The following is a 23930-nucleotide window of genomic DNA, read 5'->3' on the forward strand; positions in this document are numbered from 1 at the left end:
AGAGAGACACACACATACAATACGTACAGGCACACTCACTCGCACATGGCGGGCAATACGAGTTTCTATCTCAACAAAAATAAATAAATTTCGAGATGTACGAGCGAAACTTTCCATTGGATCGAGGGTTACCTGAATAATAGCGCGAATCTCGATCATCGAAGAAATTTTCAGCCCCGTTTTCATGCAATTATCGGTGCTCTATTGTGTAGTGATTTTTCCGTAGACTGCTTCGTAATATCGCTTTCCACCTTCGAAGCGTATTGTTTCTGAGCTGCATTGTTTCAGTTTAATAAAGTTCTGCCATCTCTGCGTAGTACCTTGCTGGCTTCCGGCTGCTCGATCATCGCGATCGCACATACTCCGACTCTCTCCCCGTCAGTAATCCGAAATCCATTAGTTCAGGGCGGGACTGTCGTTAACGAACCCACGGATAATGAATTTTCAGACCGGCTAAGGCAATTATTAGCCTTACTCGACCGAAACGTGCGTGCATATATCGCAAGCGTGGGCGTGTCTCTTCTGCTTTGTCGAATCGCTTAACTGTTCCCTCGTATCCACGAATGCAGCTCTCTGATCCTAACTCCGAGCATTCCGTCCTGGCGTGCATGCACGAACTCGAAGAGTATTCAAAGGAGCGAAACAAACTAACAGAAACACTGGAAATTGGCCAATTTTGGACTCGCCTAACAACAAAAATTTTTTTACTTATTATTTATCCTGAAAACAGAAAGAAATTAAATTATAAGTCTACATATCAATTCTATATTGCTTTATATGTACAGATAACCCTCCTATAACACGGTATATAGGTTCCTAGAAAATACAGAGACAATACAAAAAGAGGAGTTACGTTCCGAAAATTTATTAAACATAAACATTTTTTTTTAATTCTACATAAGCAAAAAATATAAATGTATGTATAACACAAAACAAAAAATATTTTAATTCAACGCAACCTTAATTTAATAAATTATAATTTGTTTATATTTTTTCATGTCAAGCCACTATGGTTCATTATTCCTTCGCGTCATTATTTTAAGGTAATTTAGTTTTTAAATATGTTAAGCAAAAATCATGTTATCCAGTGCTGTAGAAGTACAGTGCTATACTAAGGCTTTTGCAATTTTCTTATCGTGACAAAACAAAACCGTGCTGTAAGAGGGCTACCTGTATTTCTATATTATCTATTTTTCTTCTGTACACTAATGTGTTTGCCCGTATAATAAATAAATAAATTCGTGAAACTCGTTTTTGAATGACAATATTTCGAGGAATACATAAGAATGTTGGTACAACAATAACATGTTATTTTAAATTTTATTTAGTAACGCATATGCAAGCTTGTGTTTAAATGGTAATTTTTTTGAGGTTACGGATGTTATTTTTTGTTCGAGCCTCGTATAATGAAACATACTCGAAAGAGCCAAAGGTCGTTTGTCAAGATTTTATTCTACAATGTTTGTTTCCCTGCGCAAATAAGATAATCCAGAGGCAAAACACTCAGCGTCCAAGAAACTCGATCGCCCGCCATTTTCTCAGAAGTAACCTTTCGTGGAAACTTTCGCTTCGGTTTGTTAAAACAACTCCCGTCGTATTTTCAAACGAAGTTTCGCGATGGAAATTATTTCTTTGCCTCTAACGACACCGTTGCTTGATGCAATCGCTTAATTCGATCAATTTTCTAATTGGTTTATAAGTGATAATCCTTTCCCGCTCCTTTCCTCCCCTATTAACGCCGCGATCGTTTACTGCGTTCGACGTTTTCTCGGCCGCATCGGGGAAACCACTTTAATATTCCGCTGTCAGTTTTCGTTATCAGAGTTTGATATTTCCAGTGACTTCTACCCTGCCCGACGACCTTCGAACTTCGATGGAAACCTTGAATTATCTTGACGGCGAACTGGTAATTGAGTCAAACTTCAATTGATATACGTATCGATGCTGGCACGACGACAGTCGACTGATTGATTAAAAAGTTTCTGGATTTAAAACTTCCCCTCGCGTCATTAATTTATGATATTCATTTTAAATACAGAAGTTGATTCAGTTACAGTAAAAAGAACATTATTTACGTATTATGCTTGATATTTTGACGCAATTATTAGCTAATATTTTTGTCTATTATTAGTCCATTATTGTCCATCTTTAACGCAAAGGGTAAATAAAATTAACCCTCTATGGGCCCGTGTAACTTTCAGGTCACATGTTAATATATCGACAGTTTACAAAATAATTTTAGTTTTCTCACAAGATGACGTGTACGTATTAATTATTTAATGTTTCTGAGATAACTAATAACTAGACTGCGGATATTTATGCATTTATGGGAAATTTAAATTTTCAAAAAACTACAGAATGCATTTAATATGCTGAAATATAAGAAATGTTTCAAGTAAGATACGAATTATTATATTTAGGGGTTGAGACAACCCTCTATAAAGTTTCCATTTCATTAATTCTATTAATAAAAATACGAATTTACATAAAGATCCGCAGTCTGCTAATAACAATATTGATGACGGTTGGCAGCATCAAATATCAAAGTGGTTCGTAAGTTTATATTCAAGAAAAAAATTCGGCCAATAGAGGGTTAAATGCACTTCGGTTGTTTCTACGCTATGTCCAATATCTACAAATTTGCGTCATTAATTTATGATATTATTTTAAATACGGAAGTTGATTTAGTTACAGTAAAAAGAACATTATTTATGCAATATGCTTGATATTTTGATGCAATTGTTAGCTAGTATTTTTACCTATTATTAGTCCGTTATTATTGTCCATCTTTGACGCAAAGGGTAAATAAAATTAAATGCACTTCGGTTGTTTCTACGCTATGTCCAATATCTACAAATTAGCGTCATTAATTTATGATATTATTTTAAATACAGAAGTTGATTCAGTTACAGTAAAAAGAACATTATTTATGCAATATGCTTGATATTTTGATGCAATTGTTAACTAGTATTTTTATCTATATTTAAATAAACTTTGTACAGTTACAATAGGGAATTATTGTTGTCCATCTTTGATGCAGGGGGTAAATAAAATTAAATGCACTTAAGTTGTTTTTACGCTATGTCTAATATCTACAAATTTGAGTCATTAATTTATGATATTATTTTAACCCCTTAACGCTCATATTTTTCCAAGAATGATGAATTTTCTGTATTGGACTTGTTTCTAAGCTATATAAAAATGCGGTTTTTGTTAATTACAATGTTGTATTTAAATAAATATTTAAAACAAGTATTCTTATCCCTTAAACCGTTAAATTAAACTCAAATGTCGTTTTTAAAGCAGTCAGACTCGGGCATGAGCGTGAAGGGGTTAAATATAGAAGTTGATTCAATTACAGTAAAAAGAACATTATTTATGCATTATGCCTAATATTTTAATGCAATTGTTAGCTATTATTTTTATCTATATTTAAATAAACTTTGTACAGTTACAACTGAGAATTATTGTCGTCCATCTTCGATGCAAAGGGTAAATAAAATTAAATGCACTTCGGTTGTTTCTACGCCATATCTAACATCTACAAATTTTTGGTAATAATAAATAAATACAAATAAATAGTAATTGGTATTTTATATTTTCGGATTAATCTATCATTCGTTTATTTGCCTCAGAGATCTGGTCCACAGAGGCAGGTTAATCGGGGGGTTTTTTGTAAACGATGGATACTGCTATTAAATTCTAATTCGCGGATAAAGTACGATTGTAAACGCGAACGGAAACCAACTTGGGAATAAAAATCGCCGTTGACACGCGAGAAATATGGCACGCGTCGATGGAAAACACGAAACAAAATCAATTCCACGCCCTCATCTTCGATTCCGCCGCGCCTGTCGAGCCTCTTTCGCGAAACGAGCCATTAAACCCTCTAACGAACCGCCGACGCGCAATCAACCGATCCAACGAATTCTCGCTGGGGACTAGCGCGATTTCGTTCATTTTTCCCAGCGGGAGACGAACGTCATGTCCAAAATCTCGAATCGTTGCAACCAGGAACGAAATGAGCATCGAGACGATCCGTCGAGGGGCGTAAAATTTGTTTCGCGTAAAATTTAATAATATACACACGCCAAATCGATCTTTCGTAATCGGTGAAAAAGGATAACTAAATGTACGAAGCATGAAATCAACAAATATCGATCTGTAAATACGAATGAACGACGAATTCAGAAGTTTCAATAATTTTATCGTAACTAGTAGGTTTTGTATAGTCCGGGCCACGATATAGCGAGGTAGTAAACTAAACTCTTGAGGGTTGGGACCGACTACTGCTGTGTTACTTAGGGCCATAGATGACATCTTGTTGAGGGTGCCTTTCTGAATGTTTTTCTGTGTCTATAACTGCACTACCTTTTTTCATTTTCTAGATGCATATATTATAAGCAGGTAAATTAAGATATTAAAGACTTGAGTAAGACCTTCACATGTTACGATACCTCTAAAAATGGCGACACTGGATAAAACACTTCTTCGTACGACCCTGACCATGGTCTAAAGCCCTTAGCTGCTCATATTTCTTTCAATTTACTTGTTTTGGGAGCTGAAACGTGTAAACTTTGACACCTACTCGAGTTTACGATCTCGCTATACCGTGGCCCGAACTATAACTTTAAAAGTGCACGGTTTACGTTCACCAAAAATTGCACGGTTAAATTTCCACGACCTGTTCCATTATTCAGCGATACCTGTACGGTAGAACAGAAAAGGTTACATTTTAAAAAATAATTTTACCGCAAAGTTGACGATCTGAAAGTGTTTTGAATATAATTTGGTTTATAATATGTAAATACGGATGAACGACGAATTCAGCAGTTTCAACAATGTCATCATAACTAGTAGGTTTAGTAACTTTAAAAGTGCACGGTTTACGTTCACCAAAAATTGCACGGTTAAATTTCCACGACCTGTTCCATTATTCAGCGAAACCTGTACGATAGAACAGGAAAATTACATTTAAAAAAACAATTTTACCGCAAGGTTGACGATCTGAAAGTGTTTTGAATATAATTTGGTTTATAATATGTAAATACGGATGAACGACGAATTCAGCAGTTTCAACAATTTTATCGTAACTAGTAGGTTTAGTAACTTTAAAAATGCACGGTTTATGTTCACCAAAAATTGCACGGTTAAATTTCCACGATCTGTTCCATTACTCAGCGAAACCTGTACGATAGAACAGGAAAATTACATTTAAAAAAACAATTTTACCGCAAGGTTGACGATCTAAAAGTGTTTTGAATGTAATTTGGTTTATAATATGTAAATACAGATGAATGACGAATTCAGCAGTTTCAACAATTTTATCGTAACTAGTACTATTGTAACATAAACAGTTTGATATGAAAATACAGATGAACGACGAATTCAGCAGTTCCAACAATTTTATCGTAACTAGTAGGTTTAGTAACTTTAAAAGTGCACGGTTTACGTTCACCAAAAATTGCACCACGATCTGTCCTATCACTCAACGAAACCTGTACGATAGAACAGGAAAGGTTACATTTAAAAAAACAATTTCACCGCAAGGTTGACTATCTAAAAGTGTTTTGAATGTAATTTGGTTTATGGGGGAAAAACGAAAGATAGTTTGAACCTGTTACAGCAGAATGGCGCCTTAAGTCGCCCGGAAGTTCGTGTCCGTCCGGCATCGATTGACGGTTTCCCGCGGGACGAGCGCCAAAGAGACTTCCGAGCGGTTATGTAAATTCGCTGAATTTACATAAAACAATTAAACGGAGTTTCCGTTGTTTACCACGGTCAGTGAGCGCGCAGGCCCTCGTGAATTCGTCCGAGCGTGTCCCGTACACGTGTAAACGGCACAAAACGCGCGAATCTCGTTCCCATTAACGTTTGCACGGCAGTCGTTTGTCGTGGTAATTGTTAATTAATACAGCCGCGGGTCATCGAGAATTCCAACTCCATTGTTGGCACGCGAGATATCCCGAATTTGGTATCGATACATCCGGGGAGAGGAGGTGGATCCACGCGAAGGATTCCAGTCATCTTGAATATTTTCTGGAAGATGCGGGACGAGACGTCCTGGATCGGTGTTTCCCAGAAAGACCGTTTTGAATATTTTGGGGGACAATTAGAGAAGCATGAAGCATTTATTTCTTATTGTTTGGTTAGCTAAACAAAGATTGTAAAATAATAAGCTTTCGTTCTCACGGCCCACAGTGGTTGGAATTGAAGTATTCAGTGACATTTTGGCAAGAAATCAATTTTATCATATCAATATCTGGTTAATGCTTATTGCTTTCTGAATTTCCATAGATCTCAGAAATCAAAAAATTATTAAAATATAATACAAATTTTAAGTTGTACAGGGTGTTCAGCCAACCCTGGGAAAAATCTTAATGGAGGATTCTAGAGACCAAAATAAGACGATAATCAAGAATACAAATTTGTTGATTGAGGCTTCGTTAAAAAGTTAGAGAATTTTTTTCTCGAAACTGCGTAGGATTTCGGGGGTATGTGTATTGACCAAAAATGATTGTGATTGATCCCCGCAACCGAAAATAATTTTTCCAGAAAGATTTCAAAATTTTTTTTCCCGTCGAAAAATTTCACACCTTCTCGAATTTTTTTCTCGAAAATGCGCAAGATTTCGGGGGTATATCTATTCACCAAAAATGATTGTAATTGATCCCCGCAACCGAAAATAATTTTTCCAAAACGATTTCAAAATTTTTTTTCCCGTCGAAAAATTTCACACCTTCTCGAATTTTTTTCTAGAAAGTGGGTAGGATTTCGAGGGTATGTTTATTCACCAAAAATGTTTGTAATTGGTCCCCGCAACCGAAAATAATTTTTCCAGAAAGATTTGAAATTTTTTTTTCGTTGAAAAATTTAGGCACTTAATTAGATTTTCGGTAAGGAATTTTTTTCTCGAAAATGCGTAGGATTTCAGGGGTATGTGTAATGACTAAAAATGATTGTAATTGATCCCCGCAACCGAAAATAATTTTTCCGGAACGATTTGAAATAATTCAATTTAATTGTTAATAACTTTTTAACGAAGCCTCCATCAACAAATTGGTATTCTTGATTTTCGTCTCATTTGGGCCTCTAGAATCTCCCATAGAACACCCTGTATAAACACTTAAAGTTGAACATTCTAAAAGTAGATCCCTAAATATTTACAATAAGAATAAAATGTTACAATAAAAAATACACAAAACTGGATGCTTAAGCTGCAAAATTTCTTACCAAATAAAAGTGAAAAGCACATATTACAATATATGACTTTTGTATATTATTGTTTTTATTATTAACACTAGATTTAGGGGCATTGATCGCACATATATTTATTGATACCTTTCATGTTGACGATTACCGTAAAATACGATTTTTCTTTTAATTAGAATATATATTCATGCCATTGCTTCAATCAAATTCAACATAATTTGTTAAAAAATAATATTTACGCGTTCTGCAATTTTAAATATGGAATCTGACATCCGTCAAATTGACGGCTTCCGTAAATTTAGTGTTAAAATATATAGTTATTATTGTAATTTTTTTTAATCTACTTGTGAATTAACATTCCTACGTTACTCAGATCATATTCTATGTAATTATTTTCTATGGTTCAAAGGTTACACAAAAATGTGAAATTTTTATTCAAAATTCAAATCTAAGACCAGGAACGAATAAAATAAACTTGATTTTTTATATAGTTTTAATTTACCAAAAAATATTTTCAGCGAATAAAATGAAAATCCATCGCTATGAAAATAAATCGCCACGAAAGAAAATTCGATGAAAAATAACAATTAATTTGGACGATACAATCTACTCGATCATTATACAAATTAATCGCACGCAAACGAATATTCTATCAGTAATTATTTTCACAGTAATCAAGGATTTAGTTGCTGATGTTAAATTTATACGCTGAACGCGAACTGCGTTTGCGTTAATTCGGTGCAGAAATGAAAGATTGCTTTACCGTGTACAGACTAAATAAACAGTGTTGATTATTAACCGAACAGCTTCCTATTACCATTCATCGATGTTTATTCGTCCATTTTATAATTTATTTCGGTGTGTACCTATCGATTTGAATGAACATTTCACTATTTAAACGTTCGTAGAATTAGTTAGTGAAACGTGTTACTAATAAACAAGGTATTTATAATGAATTAATATCATTGCAAGAGTTATAATGGTCTGTATACAAATGTCTCGTGTCTACACTTTGGAATACTGAATAATCACGAATCGTTCATTTCCCTTTTTCTTCTTTTGTTGTATTAAGTACAGGTGTTTCAACGTGTGCTTTCAACATCTTAACGTACGATTTAATTTCAAATAATTTTTCAAACGTATACAACTTAATTTTGTTTAAATTTGCGTGTGCAAGGAACGGTCACGAAAAAGAATAGATTTGTCTTACGAATACCTTGTGAATGTGAAAATGTATTGATTACAATTTATAAAACTTGATGACGAGCGAGTAGCCTCATAATTGTAAATCTTGACATCAAGAACTTGTGAATAATAAGACTCGTCATTGTATGGCAAGAGGTTAATAATTAAATATGAACACCATATACAGGGTGTTCGGCCACCCCTGGGAAAAATTTTAATGGGAGGTTTTGGAAGCCAAAATAAGACGAAAATCAAGAATATCAATTTCTCGATTGATGCTTCGTTAAAAAGTTATTAAAAAATTAAATTAAAAATATTCAAATCATCGTAAAAAAATTATTTTTGGTTGCAGGGATGAATTATAATCATTTTTGGTCAATAGACATACCCACGAAATCCGATGCACTTTCGAGAAAAAAATTCCTTACCGAAAATATAATCTGAGGCCTGAAATATTTCACCGAAATTTCAAGTGAATCTTTGAAACATCATAATTTTTGAACGGATTGGAGGATTTTCATGTTTAAAACGGCAAACAACGCGTATTGTAGTAAAGAATATGTAGAAATTTCAAAAATATTCAAAAAGTTATTCCTTGACCCTGAAAAATGAGAAAACCCCATAAAAATGGTCCAATTTTCAAACAGCTATAGCTTCAACAATAGTAAATATATTTCATTCAAATTTTGGGGGGACCTAGAGTTCATGGATACCTGCAAAAAAGTATTAAACAACTTCTCCGTGCAGCGTCAAACAAAATTACTAAAAATCAAAAACGAATTTTCTAAAAATCAACAGGGGTTAGGTGCTTAAATTTTTCGACGAAAAAAAAAATTTCAAATCGTTCTAAAAAAATTATTTTTATTTGCGGGGGTCAATCGCAAACATTTTTGGTGAATAGACATACTCTCGAATTCTAACGCATTTTCGAGAAAAAAATTTCTCACTGAAAATCTAAATTGAGGCCAGAAATACTTCTCTCAAATTTCATACGAATCTTTAAAATGTCATAACTTCTGAACGGATTGAGGGATTTTAATGTTTAAAAATGCAAACAATGCGTATTTTAATGGGGAATCTGTAGAAATTCTAATAATATTGAAAATGTTGTTTCTTGATGCCGTAAAGTGAGAAAAACCCCCTAAAACTGGTCCAATATTCAAACGGCCATAACTCCTACAATAGTGGATATATTTTAATGAAACTTTTTTTTGAAGCAGACCTCATGGGCACGTACAAAAAAGTATTAAATAACTTTTTTATAAGACCGCAAACAAAATTACTAAAAAATCAAAAACGAATTTTTAGGAAAAATCGACAGGCAGCTGAAATTTTTCAGCGAAAAAAAAAATTTCAAATCGTTCTGGAAAAATTATTTTTGTTTGCGAGGGTCAATCACAAACATTTTTGGTGAATAGACATAGCCCTGAAATCCTGCACACTTTCAAGAAAAAAATTCCAGTAGATGGACAAATTTTTCGGCGAAAAAAAAGATTTCAAATCGTTCTAGAAAAATTATTTTCGATTGCGAGGATCAATTACAATCATTTTTGGTCAATAGACATACCCCCGAAATCCTGGGCATTTTCCAAAAAAAAATTCCAATACGGGCGCAACTTTAAAGGTTAATAACTTTTTAACTAAGTCTCAGTCAACTAATTGGCATTCTTGATTTTCGTCTTGTTTTGACCTCCAGAATCTCCCATTAAAATTTTTCCCAAGGTTGGCCAAGCACCCTGTATAATAATAATAGTCGATAGATAAAGAATAATTTTTAAACGTTGTTCGAGCGTGTATTTTATCGCGATTGCTTAACAAATGGAAGCCTGAAAAAAAAACGTTAAACACGCGGTATATACCAAAATTCAAACTTTCCTAATCTCCATTCGCTTCAGTCTCCCCGAAAGCCTCGGGAGTCTCTACCGGTCCCTATGCTCGAATTTCAGCTATCGAACTTTCCCGCCGTTTTTTCCTCCAGCGCTCGTTAAAACATTCAACGTCGGGGTACTCGATCGTCCGTACGCCCCGAACGTCGGTCTATCGATCGCCTGGAGCCGTCGATCGAGCTACCACGCAGGGGTGCAAATATCGTCTGTTTCTGGTTCTCGTTCGGGTGATCGAAACGCGATCGGCCGCGATTAGAATTGCGAACAGGTGCATTCCGCTTCGATTCGGTGCAACGATTATGACCAAGCCAGCCTTTATGGCGGACGCGCTGCATTCACAGTGTTCGTGGTACATAGAAACCGAGCGGTCCCTCTCGCTCTCTCGGTTCGTCTGTTTAGGCGGTTGATTGTGTTCGTAGCAGCGGCGAGAAGCTTTCATGGTGATGAATGGCTGGTAGCGGCGCGATTAAAGGGACATACGTGGAAAGTTATCGCAGCCGGTGCATTCTCGGGCACGCTGCACCGTCGCGATAACGATGAAAAGACGACCCGTCCCCGATGGTGGCTCGCGACGACGCGAAGAACCGATCCCCTTGCAACGGTTAATGAAAAGCTTTTGGGGGCTCTTCATGTTGGTGTTATTAATTTCGCGCTCGACGACGCCCAACCGCCTCCCGCGATCGCGTTGTTTGATTATCTTCGTTATTAGCGAGGAGTCCTTTGACGGGGAGTCCCCGATTCGCGCGGAGATAGAGGGCGAGCGCTTTTCGGGGGGCGTGTCGAGGCATCGATGCGAATTGATTCGTGATAAAACAGAGATTACACCGGTTCAGAAGCTTCCCGTAGTGTGTTTTTTTTTAACGAGCGAAGATCGAATCAGTTTTGGCTCGTTTGGAAAGCCAAATTTTATTGTTTAACTAATTAACTGTGTTTGACGAGTATACTCGTCATGGAGAAGTGCCAGGATTTTTTGTCATGACGAGTTTTATAAAATAAACCTATCTTTTTGATGCAATATTTTAACAGCGACACTTACTCTGTGCTTGACGAGTATACTCGTCATGGAGAAGTACCAGGATTTTTTGTCATGACGAGTTTTATAAAATAAACCTATCTTTTTGATGCAATATTTTAACAGCGACACTTACTCTGTGCTTGACGAGTATACTCGTCATGGAGAAGTACCAGGATTTTTTGTCATGACGAGTTTTATAAAATAAACCTATCTTTTTGATGCAATATTTTAACAGCGACACTTACTCTGTGCTTGACGAGTATACTCGTCATGGAGAAGTGCCAGGATTTTTTGTCATGACGAGTTTTATAAAATAAACCTATCTTTTTGATGCAATATTTTAACAGCGACACTTACTCTGTGCTTGACGAGTATACTCGTCATGGAGAAGTGCCAGGATTTTTTGTCATGACGAGTTTTATAAAATAAACCTATCTTTTTGATGCAATATTTTAACAGCGACACTTACTCTGTGCTTGACGAGTATACTCGTCATGGAGAAGTGCCAGGATTTTTTGTCATGACGAGTTTTATAAAATAAACCTATCTTTTTGATGCAATATTTTAACAGCGACACTTACTCTGTGCTTGACGAGTATACTCGTCATGGAGAAGTACCAGGATTTTTTGTCATGACGAGTTTTATAAAATAAACCTATCTTTTTGATGCAATATTTTAACAGCGACACTTACTCTGTGCTTGACGAGTATACTCGTCATGGAGAAGTGCCAGGATATTTTGTCATGACGAGTTTTATAAAATAAACCTATCTTTTTGATGCAATATTTTAACAGCGACACTTACTCTGTGCTTGACGACTATACTCGTCATTGATCGATTTTCGTGACACACAGAAATTCGCGCTTTCAACACGGAGCGACACAGTTAACCAGTTAAGAGGATGTTTTTGTCTGGAATATTTTCAGCTTTTTTTAGGATTTTTTTAAAAAGAAACTATGAAACTTTTTGTCTATCGGCTGTGGCACACGTATTTACTAGCATTTAAAGTGTACAAATTATTTTTGTAAACAAAATATAATAACAATTACGCGAACTGTGTTAAAAAAAGTATTGTAAAGGAAATGCGTCTTGCTGGTGTACATGATTCCGACCGAGGAAACAAAATGGCATCTTGTTTTGTGTGAATATGACTATGGCGTGAAGCACCAGAAATAAAAAATCTTGATAATTAAAAGAATGGCGGCACTTTGAAGTTAAAATACTGTCTTTTTGGCTTTTGTGAGTCTATAACGTGTTTAAGAAGTATAAAAAAATAAACATTTTCTAAACTCGTAGTTTATGCGATAATGACGAGAAAAATCTTTTACTAAATATCCTTCTAAGATAAAATTTGATAAAAGAATGTTTCATACCAAAGTTTATAACGACCTTGAAAGCGTTCGACAAATAAAAAATAAATAAAATAGTCATATTTCCCATTACGTAATTTTCATAAATTAAATTTTCGCTTCGCTGGTCTTTTTTTCTTCCGGAGAACGAAGACCAGATTTACAGACATAGAAAGAACTGGGAAAAATTTGAGTGGGAGATTCTAGAGGCCAAAATAAGACGAAAATCAAGAATACCAATTTTTTGATTGAGGCTTCCTTAAAAATTTATTAACGTTTAAAGCTCCATACCGACCAGAAATTTTTACGGCGAAATTAAAAAATTTCAAATCATTCTGAAAAAATTATTTTCAGTTGCGTAGGTCAATTACAATAATTTTTGGTGAATAGACATACCTTTGAAATCCTACGCAGTTTCGAGAAAAAAATTCGAGTAAGTGCTGAAAGTTTTCGGCGAAATTAAAAAATTTCAAATCGTTCTGGAAAAATTATTTTCAGTTGCAGGGGTCAATTACAATAATTTTTGGTGAATAGACATACCTCCGAAATCATACGCAGTTTTGAGAAAAAAATTCGAGTATGTGCTGAAAGTTTTGGATAAAAAAAAGAAATTCGAATCGTTTTGGAAAAATTATTTTTAGCTGCAGGGGTCAATTACAAGCATTTTTGGTCAACGGAAATACTTTCGAAATCCTACTCAGTTTTGAGAAAAAAATTCGAGCAAGTGCTGAAACTTTTGGGTGAAAAAAAAGAATTTCGAATCGTCTTGGAAAAAATATTTTTAGCTGCAGGGATCAATTACAAGCATTTTTGGTCAACGGAAATACTCTCGAAATCCTACTCAGTTTCGAGAAAAAAATTCGAGTAGGTGGACAAATTTTATTAATAATTCTGTTAATAACGTTTTAACGAAGCCTCAATCAACAAATTGGTATTCTTGATATTTGTCTTATTTTGGCCTCTAGAATCTCCCATTAAAATTTTTCCCAGGGTTGGCTGAACACCCTGTACAACTGAAAGGCTGCGTCGAATATCCTCGACTATCTTTCGATGTATCACGTTACGAAACCCAAACAAAACCGAAGCGGTAGATGCAGATAGTTCGTGGGTCGAGTTCCTTCCAAGCACGCGTTGCCTAAAATTTGCACGTCCTGTGGATCACAGTTTTTTCTGGTTAAAAAAGAGGGTGCGCCAACCCGTCGACCCCTTCGAAATCGTTCGAAGCGCGCGGTTTGTAAATAACCGCGTCCACGATGGCGAGCTTTTCCATCGTGAACTCCCATGGACAACGTATGGGAGTCGAACGTGTTCCGTGAATCCAGTCAATCACGGCAATTTACATCTGCTAGTCTGCGTACACTCGATCCTCTACTCTCTCTCTCTCACTCACTCTCTTGTACTCTGTGTTTTCTATTATCTCTGTCGGCCAGTCGAACCGTGCCTTTAGCGCAAATCACGTCTGATTGAGGTTTCAATCGGAATTCGTGAATAGAACTTGATTTACTGGCGTGTGTACATAGACTGCTTGCTTGCTTGCTTGCCAGGGTGCATCCCCATTGCTAAACGTGGTCGTCGAAGATGACTGGCTACCACCCTTCCCTCTATGTACGTTCAAATAGCTTGTTAATGACTCGAGTACGAAATTATTAATTGACGGTCGAGCGAAGGTCTGCTGACGGATTATTTCGAGATATTGGATTAACGCTAAGCAACGCGGATGTTTACAAGAGGAGCCATAGAACCTTCAATTGTCGATTCAATAGTGCTTTACAAGTCATTGTGGGGAATTTGTTATTCAAATTCTTGTTCGATTCGAATTTATCGTTCCCTTGTTAACGTTCGCAAACGTTATCGAGGGAGGTGATCACATTGTAGGCAAAAGTGAAAAACACTGAAAATGAGTGAAATACAGATTCTAAAATTGTTATAAAATCAAGGTATATATGTAGTTTTTTTACAAATTGCATGATTTTGGTATACTAACTCAACTTAAAAATAGTGAAGGCTAAAAGCAATCGTCCATTTATTATTTTATATTGTTTTTATTCATCCTCAATTTTTGAACTTCGTTTTTCATGTTTTGAAGTATACAGGCCACTTCTGGGAAAAATTTTAGCGGGAGATTCTAGAGGCCAAAATAAAACCAAAATCAAGAATATCAATTTGTTGATTGAGGCTTCGTTAAAAAGTTATTAACGTTTAAACTAAAGTAGATAGGCAACGCGATAGTGGTTCTCACTCAGCATGAGAAACTCTACTTACTGACGTATCGACAGCCTCACAGTTTTCTGAGTGAGAACCACTATCACGCGTGCGCAGATACGCCGTTCTACAGGCGGAACTTTAAACGTTAATAACTTTTTAACGAAGCTTCAATCAATAAATTAGTACTCTTAATTTTCGTCTTATTTTGGCCCCTAGAATCTCCCATTAAAATTTTTCCCAGGCATGATCGAACACCCTGCATAGTCTCATGCAGTTTCAGAAATTGGCGGGAATGGCTCCCGCGAACATTAGCGAGGAATTAACGCATAACAGAACAAATCACGAAAGTAAACTCGATTCGGTGGAGTCGAGAATCGCGCGTGATGTATTCTGATAAAAAAAAGAATTATATAGTCGCATCTGTTGCGTTGAAGAGAAAAACGAGCTCCCCTCAGTCATTTTCATTCATCCTGGACGCTCAGCATAGCCGATGAAAAGCCGTACATCCGGATTATACCGATCGTAAATCCATTATTGTAATCGACATGTGTACACACGCGCAACGGGAAAAATTGCGCGATACCGTGTACGACTCGTTGGCGTTTAACGTCGTTCGGGCAGCGTTGCGATTCAAGCATTATGAAACAGAGGGAATATTTCAACGTCGAAACACGGCACGCAGGGAGAAGCGAAAAATATTTCAATGTCGAACCGCAGCGGCTGTCGAGGCTCGAGTGCCGCGTCGGTCGGGCTCGAATTCGTACGGCGATGCCTCTTGACAAAGAATTTCGGGGAAAAATTTGATAGAATCGATTTTTAGTCGCGTTATTAATCGTCCGTGTTCCCCGTAACTTCGTTCGACGAATTTACAGGCTGTTCCGAAATACGCAGTACTCGGACGAAACTGAGAAAATAGCTTCCTTTTCACTGAAACTTATGTTTCATATATTTACGTATAGATAGAATGCAAATTTATTGTTAAATTTTAGGTAGATTTACCTTTGGGCAATTTTGTAAAATTTGATACTTTGAAATCTTGTGAAATTTAATATTCCACTCGTATTTCTACGTTAAAAGAGAATACAAAATTATTGTAAATAGTTACATAAATTTATCTTTGAGATTTTTTGTAAAAATTTGATACTTTGAAATCTTGTGAATTTTAATATTCCACACATATTTGTACCTTAAAATAGAATACAAAATTATTGTTAAATACTACATAGATTTACCTTTGGGCAATTTTGTAAAATTTGATACTTTGAAATCTTATGAATTTTAATATTCTACTCGTATTTCTACGTTAAAATAGAATGCAAATTTATTGTTAAATATTACATAAATTTTTCTTTGAGATTTTTTGGAAAAATTTTAAACTTTGAAATCTTGTGAATTTTAATATTCCACACATATTTGTACCTTAAAATAGAATACAAAATTATTGTTAAATACTACATAGATTTACCTTTGGGCAATTTTGTAAAATTTGATACCTTGAAATCTTATGAATTTTAATATTCTACTCGTATTTTTACGTTAAAATAGAATGCAAATTTATTGTAAATAGTTACATAAATTTATCTTTGAGATTTTTTGTAAAAATTTTAAATTTGAAATCTTGTGAATTTTAATATTCCACACATATTTGTACCTTAAAATAGAATACAAAATTATTGTTAAATACTACATAGATTTACCTTTGGGCAGTTTTGTAAAATTTGATACTTTGAAATCTTATGAATTTTAATATTCCACTCGTATTTCTACGTTAAAATAGAATGCAAATTTATTGTAAATAGTTACATAAATTTATCTTTGAGATTTTTTGTAAAAATTTGAAACTTTGAAATCTTATGAAATTTAATATCTCACTTGTATTTGTACCTTAAAATGGTGGTTTACTATGGATAAAAAAAAACTTGTTTCCTTATGATATAAATCTATTAATTACACATTGAGATATTTAAGGGTTTATGTTTGAATAAATTAAAATTAACATTTGTAAGCAGTCGCAGCATGTTGGAAGCACCGTCACTCGTGTGATCAGTGAAGTGCAGCTGCATTGGACGCGAGCAGTACTAGGATGGGTGACCGCTTTGATGACAGTATTATTGTTCTGCTGGTTTATATTACACTTTTCTATCAGTTTTATAATTAGAGATTACAAATACCCGTTAATATTAAAAAGAAAACTACTTCGTAAATAAAACACATTCTAATAAACAAAATTTGGTCAAAATAAATTAAAAAGAATTCATTAAAACAAAAAAAATCGCCACTATAATGTACGAATACGAGTGAGAGTGAACTGTATTAAATAGATGGAAGTAGACAAATGTTTGTCCAACGAAAAAATACAATATTACTGTAATAAGATAATTAACCCCTTCCCGTACTTTAACGAGTCTGACTCGTGACGAAGATTTTGGCCCAAACACGAATGTTACGAGCCAGACTCGCGAACAGAAAGTCGTCCCAAACGTAAACATCGTGAGCTCCTGGGCAGCAAATCACGATCGTCATTGAGTTTTAGTTCCTATCGGTGTGCCACAGGAGTCGGTCACGATTCTTATAATCTCTCTTACAAAGCAGTTTAGTATCAGTCTGGTCTGTTTACCGTGCATTGACGCCTATCATTTGGGACTGGATTTCGACCAGCTAAATGGCACGGTAAGGTGTTAATTTAAATACAGGTACATTTTAGAACATAATACTTAAAATTATTCGTACGAAGATTTAAATTGTAGATAAATATCTATAATTTAGTCTTACTTCGTAAATAGAAGTAACACACTTGTAACAAACAACATTTGGTCAAAATAAATTAAAAAGAATTCATCAAAAAAAAAAGAGTTTCTTTTCATTTGAATCGCCATTATAATGCACGAATAAGAGTGAGAGTAATTGGTAAAATAGATGGAAGTAGACAAATGTTTGTCCGACGAAAAAATACAATATTATTATAATAGAATAGTGTATATTTCAGAACATAGAAATACTTAAAATTATTCATACGAAGATTTAAATTGTAGATAAATATCTATAATTTAGTCTTACTTCGTAAATAGAAGTAACACACTTGTAACAAACAACATTTGGTCAAAATAAATTAAAAAGGATTCATCAAAAAAAAACGTTTCTTTTCACTTGAATCGCCATTATAATGTACGAATACGAGAGTAACTGGTAAATAGATGGAAATAGACAAATATTTGTCCGACGAAAAAATACAATATTACTATAACAGAATAATGTATATTTCAGAACATAGAAATACTTAAAATTAGTCGTACGAAGATTTAAATTGTAAATAAATATCTATAATTTAAATTTACTTTGAAGAGTAGTAAAGCAGCCTTTCGTTACAACAAACGAAAGCAACGATCGTAACATGTATATGTCTCGTAATTAGATCCGATTTTTCGCGATGAGATCAGGTGTAATTCTCCAAGCTTGACAATGAGTCAATTAACGTTTACGCGGGTTTCGCGGAAACCACGTCCACCCCAGTATCCGTAAATATATATTTTCCCCTTTTGTCAGGCGGTGCGCGCGGTATTACGATAAAATTCCCTCATTAACTTGTCGTTTGTGTCGCTTATTACGGGCCACCGTATCGATCTGAAACGATTGTCGATTGCTGTTAATATCGGCCGTTGGATAATCGGCTCGAAACGTCTGGAATATCGGATTTTGATTAATGTTTCCGTTTCTGTTTGCGAATAATTCCGCGCGCGTAATTCGTTCCGAACGTAATGTTGTTATTCCCGAACGAAGTTGCGCGATATGGAAATTTCGTATAATTAGCGTCGTTACAACGCGATACGGATTTTCTACGCATCGACGCGTGATCAACGATCGTGTAATCATATTTAAACATTGATCAACGACTCGTTTGCAACGCACGTCGGCCATTGTTTCCGTAAAAATCACCGAATCACTCATACGTTGTGTTGAAAGGAATACTTCATTAAATAGGAAAAAAATATTTGTAACAATATTGTTACAATTTTTTCTACATTTCGCTTGTATTATAATTTTTGATAATATACGCCATGATGTTTTGCTTTGACTTTGAGAATGTGTTTTTAGAAAATTGGTAAATATTCGTCCTGATTTTTAGTTGCGAATTGCGACGCCTCGGGAAAAAATCTTAAACTTAATATCGGTTATAAAAATTGCAGTAAAATTTTTTTGTATTATTCCATCGTATTCTGTTAGCAAAGGGGGTGAAAAGTTCAGAAAGAACCATGTCTCGCGGGTGATTTATTTCCTCACAAAAGACTGTTAAAGTTTCAGCCAATGGGATTTCGTGCTCCTCGTGCAATCGCGATACTGGGAGCAGTAAGAGGGGGGACAAAGCCGATGATATGCTCCACCCATGGACTAACGACTCAGTAAAGAGAGATAAAATGGACGAATCGCGTAGCACCTAGAATCAACGCAGTTTAATTGGCTGAAGCTACAATAACCTTATGCGAGAAATCGTATCGTTTGCAACATGTGGTTACATTTAAACCTTTCATCCTCTTATCGAACAAAAAATACTTACAAATACTAGAAAAACTTCACATCCGTTTTTTGAATTAAAACGGTTTTCGTGACAGGCTTTTTAAACTAATCTCCATGGATCCAGGTGCGTTGATTGATTCATGGAAACCCGTGGCAAATACTTTCGTAACTTTAAATAATAATTTAACCATACGGTGTGCAATTTAAAAAATTTTACTGCAATTCCACTTTGGAAATCCCACTTCTCGTGAATTAAAAATTTAAAATCGTGTGATTTAATTCCTGGCCCGAAAAATGGAATGGAAAGATTGCAAAATAAAATGACGTTCATTATTTTTAATTTCAAGAATTCATTCCATACGATCGAATGGTCATATTAAAAACACGCATATTGATGTCACATTTCTTTGTTCTCTCAGAAATATCTTGACAGGTGTATTATAATTTCTTTTGTATTAAAAACAACACGTTGAAACTATTTTAAACCTATAAATCTCTGTTATCCTAACGATGAACGAGACGTTGATATTTAGTAGAGAAAAAAGTGAAACGAAAGAACTTTATGGAGTTTCTAAGAAACTGCCGAGAAAGCCGTGGCGCGCCAGAGGTCACGACAGCAATAATGGCGTCGCTGGACGCAACAATAAACCGGCGAAAAATAATCGAACTTAACGATTTACTACCGGTCACGGCGATAAAACAAAAGTTATAGGCTCGTACCGCCACGTCCGATGCACCGGTGCTGTTGGACTTTTAATTTTAAGCGTGCGTCTGGCATTAACGCGACAAAACGAAAAGAAACGAAGAGAATGCATCGGCGCCTGGCGTTATGCAGCGGCAGATCGTGCGTTGCACGTGTGCATCGACGCGACGGAAACGCGTTCCTGAGAACCCGTGAAGAAAACTCGTTGGGGGAACAATGACCAAAGGAAACTTCGTATTTCTTCGCGTTATCGGTCGCACCGTGAACGTTGCACGCCGTTTATTGCACCCGGTGCAGCCACCCGGCACGCCAGATCGTCGTCTTAAGTTACGATCGATTAGTTGAAAACGAATGAAATAATGCTGAAACATAGAGTCCGTGTAGGTGACAAACTTTGATCAGAAAAGAAAATTTATTACGAGAACCTAACGATCGATGTTAACATTCTGTGTATTTCTTGTAAAGGGGAGGATTTAGTAATAATAATGTGATTTTTAAATACGCCTTAATTTTCGGTGTGTTATAAATTATACAGAGTGTTCGGCCACCCTTGGGAAAAATTTTAATAGGAGATTCTAGAGACCAAAATAAGATGAAAATGAAGAATATCAATTTCTTGACTGAGGCTTCGTTAGTAAGTTAGTAAGTTATTAAAAAATTAAATTCAAAAATTTCAAATCGTTCTGAAAAAATTATTTTCGGTTGCGGGGGTCAATTACAATTATTTTTGGTGAATAAACATATCCCAGAAATCTTACCCACTTTCGAGAAAAAAATTCAGGTAGGTGCCTAAATTTTTCGGTGAAAAAAAAATTTTTCAAATCGTTTTAAAAAAATTATTGTCGGTTGCAGGAGTCAATTACAATCATTTTTGGTCAATAGACATACCCCCGAAATCCTACCCAGTTTCGAGAAAAAAATTCCTCACCGAAAACATAATTTCAGGCCAGAAATCTCTGCCCGAATTTTCATGTGAAGATTTAAAACATCATAACTTTTGAACGGATTGGACGATTTTAATGTTTAAAAAAGCAAACGACGCGTATTTTGGTCGAGAATATGTAGAAATTCTAATAATATTGAAAAAATTGTTCCTTGACCCCGTAAAGTTAGAAAAACCCCATAAAAATGGTCCAATCTTCGAACAGCCATAACTCCTACAATAGTGAATATATTTCAATGAAACTTTTTTCTGAAATAGAGCTCATGAGTATCTACAAAAAAGTATTACACAACTTTTCTATAGGGCGTCAAACAAAATTACTAAAAATCAAAAACGAATTTTTAAGAAAAATCGACGGGGGGTAGGTGCCTAAATTTTTCGGCGAAAAAAAATTTTTTCAAATCGTTTTAAAAAAATTATTTTCGGTTGCAGGAGTCGATTACAATAATTTTTGATTATTACACATACCCCTGAAATCTTGCGTATTTTCAAGAAAAAAATTCAATACGGGGGGAATTTTAAACGTTAATAACTTTTCAACGAAGCCTCCATCAACAAATTGGTATTCTTGATTTTCGAGCTATTTTGACCTCTAGAATCTCCCATTAAAATTTTTCCCAGGGATGGCCGAACACCCTGTATAGTCTAATTTTTGGAAGACAGTATTGAAAGACAAAGAAAATTAAGGTGGTCTAAATTCGTTTATACAAGTGCATTGCCCGATAAGATTAAGAAATTTATATTTGTATCAGTTCCAGACGAGAATTCGTGCTTAACTCTTGCTATATATGAACCTCTCGTCTCTATTCGTCGCATGTAACCGAACACCAGCGTGTTTTCTTTTCGTAAGAAAGCGAGCGATATCGAGCAATGGCGGTTTCTCGTTCCAGAAGTCGAGGAATGTAAATAGAGGATAAAATCTTTAAAATGACCCCAGGGAAATTGTAATTCTTTTCACGAATTATTGAATAATATAATTTCTAATGCACTTTAATATTCTGTGATTCCTAAATTATATTCAATCCAACTTTTAAAAGATAAAATAAAGGTAAACTGAATTCCATGAGATTAAGAAATACATATTTCTCGTTCGTCCTTAACGCTCGATATATGCGACCATTTAGTCCCTATTTGTCGCATGTAGCCGAACACCACCGTGTTTTCTTTTCGTTGTTTCCTAAATTACGTTCAATTTAACATTTAAAGTATCGAAACACCGATAAAATTAAGGTGAAATGAATTCCATAAGATTAAGAAATACATATTTCTCGTTCGTGCTTAACCCTCGCTATACACGACCTTTTAGTCCCCATACGTCGCATGTAACCGAACACCAGCGCGTTTTCTTTTCGCAAGAAAGCGAACGGTATTAAGCAATGGCGGTTTCTCGTTGCAGAAGTCGATGAGTATAAATAGAGGATACAATCTTTAAAATGATCTCAGGAAAATTGTACTTCTTTGCGATGTCTAATACGTCTTAATTTTCTGTGTTTCCTAAATTACGTTCAATTTAACTTTTAAGATATCGAAACACCGATAAAATTAAGGTGAAATGAATTCCATAAGATTAAGAAATTTACATTTCTTGTTCGTGCTTAACCCTCGATATATGCGACCCTTTAGTCCCTATTTGTCGCATGTAACCGAACACCAGCGTATTTTCTTTTTACAAGAAAGCGAACGGTATTAAGCAATGGCGGTTTCTCGTTGCAGAAGTCGATGAGTGTAAATAGAGGATACAATCTTAAAAATTGTACTTCTTTGCGATGTCTAATACGTCTTAATTTTCTGTGTTTCCTAAATTACGTTCAATTTAACTTTTAAGGTATCGAAACACCGATAAAATTAAGGTGAAATGAATTCCATAAGATTAAGAAATTTATATTTCTCGTTCGTGCTTAACCCTCGCTATACACGACCTTTTAGTCCCCATACGTCGCATGTAACCGAACACCAGCGTATTTTCTTTTCGCAAGAAAGCGAACGGTATTGAGCAATGGCGGTTTCCCGTTGCAGAAGTCGATGAGTGTAAATAGAGGGTACAATCTTTAAAATGATCTCAGGAAAATTGTACTTCTTTGCGATGTCTAATACGTCTTAATTTTCTGTGTTTCCTAAATTACGTTCAATTTAACTTTTAAAGTATCAAAACACCGATAAAATTAAGGTGAAATGAATTCCATAAGATTAAGAAATTTATATTTCTCGTTCGTGCTTAACCCTCGCTATACACGACCTTTTAGTCCCTATTCGTCGCATGTAACCGAACACCAGCGTATTTTCTTTTCGCAAGAAAGCGAACGGTATTGAGCAATGGCGGTTTCTCATTCCAGAAGTCGATGAGTGTAAATAGAGGATACAATCTTTAAAATGATCTGAGGAAAATTGTACTTCTTTGCGATGTCTAATACGTCTTAATTTTCTGTGTTTCCTAAATTACGTTCAATTTAACTTTTAAGGTATCGAAACACCGATAAAATTAAGGTGAAATGAATTCCATAAGATTAAGAAATTTATATTTCTTGTTCGTGCATAACCCTCGCTATACACGACCTTTTAGTCCCTATTCGTCGCATGTAACCGAACACCAGCGTATTTTCTTTTCGCAAGAAAGCGAACGGTATTGAGCAATGGCGGTTTCTCATTCCAGAAGTCGATGAGTGTAAATAGAGGATACAATCTTTAAAATGATCTGAGGAAAATTGTACTTCTTTGCGATGTCTAATACGTCTTAATTTTCTGTGTTTCCTAAATTACGTTCAATTTAACTTTTAAGGTATCGAAACACCGATAAAATTAAGGTGAAATGAATTCCATAAGATTAAGAAATTTATATTTCTTGTTCGTGCATAACCCTCGCTATACACGACCTTTTAGTCCCCATACGTCGCATGTAACCGAACACCAGCGCGTTTTCTT

General features: G+C 35.2%; 1 protein-coding gene across 6 annotated transcripts in view; it reads left to right on the top strand.

Moving 5' to 3' along the window:
- Window positions 1-23930, top strand: part of C3g (C3G guanyl-nucleotide exchange factor) — a 129409-nt gene that overhangs the window by 74887 nt on the left and 30592 nt on the right. The window lies entirely within an intron of this gene.

Source organism: Colletes latitarsis, chromosome 8 (genome assembly GCF_051014445.1).
Source record: "Colletes latitarsis isolate SP2378_abdomen chromosome 8, iyColLati1, whole genome shotgun sequence".
Lineage (NCBI taxonomy): Eukaryota > Metazoa > Arthropoda > Insecta > Hymenoptera > Colletidae > Colletes > Colletes latitarsis.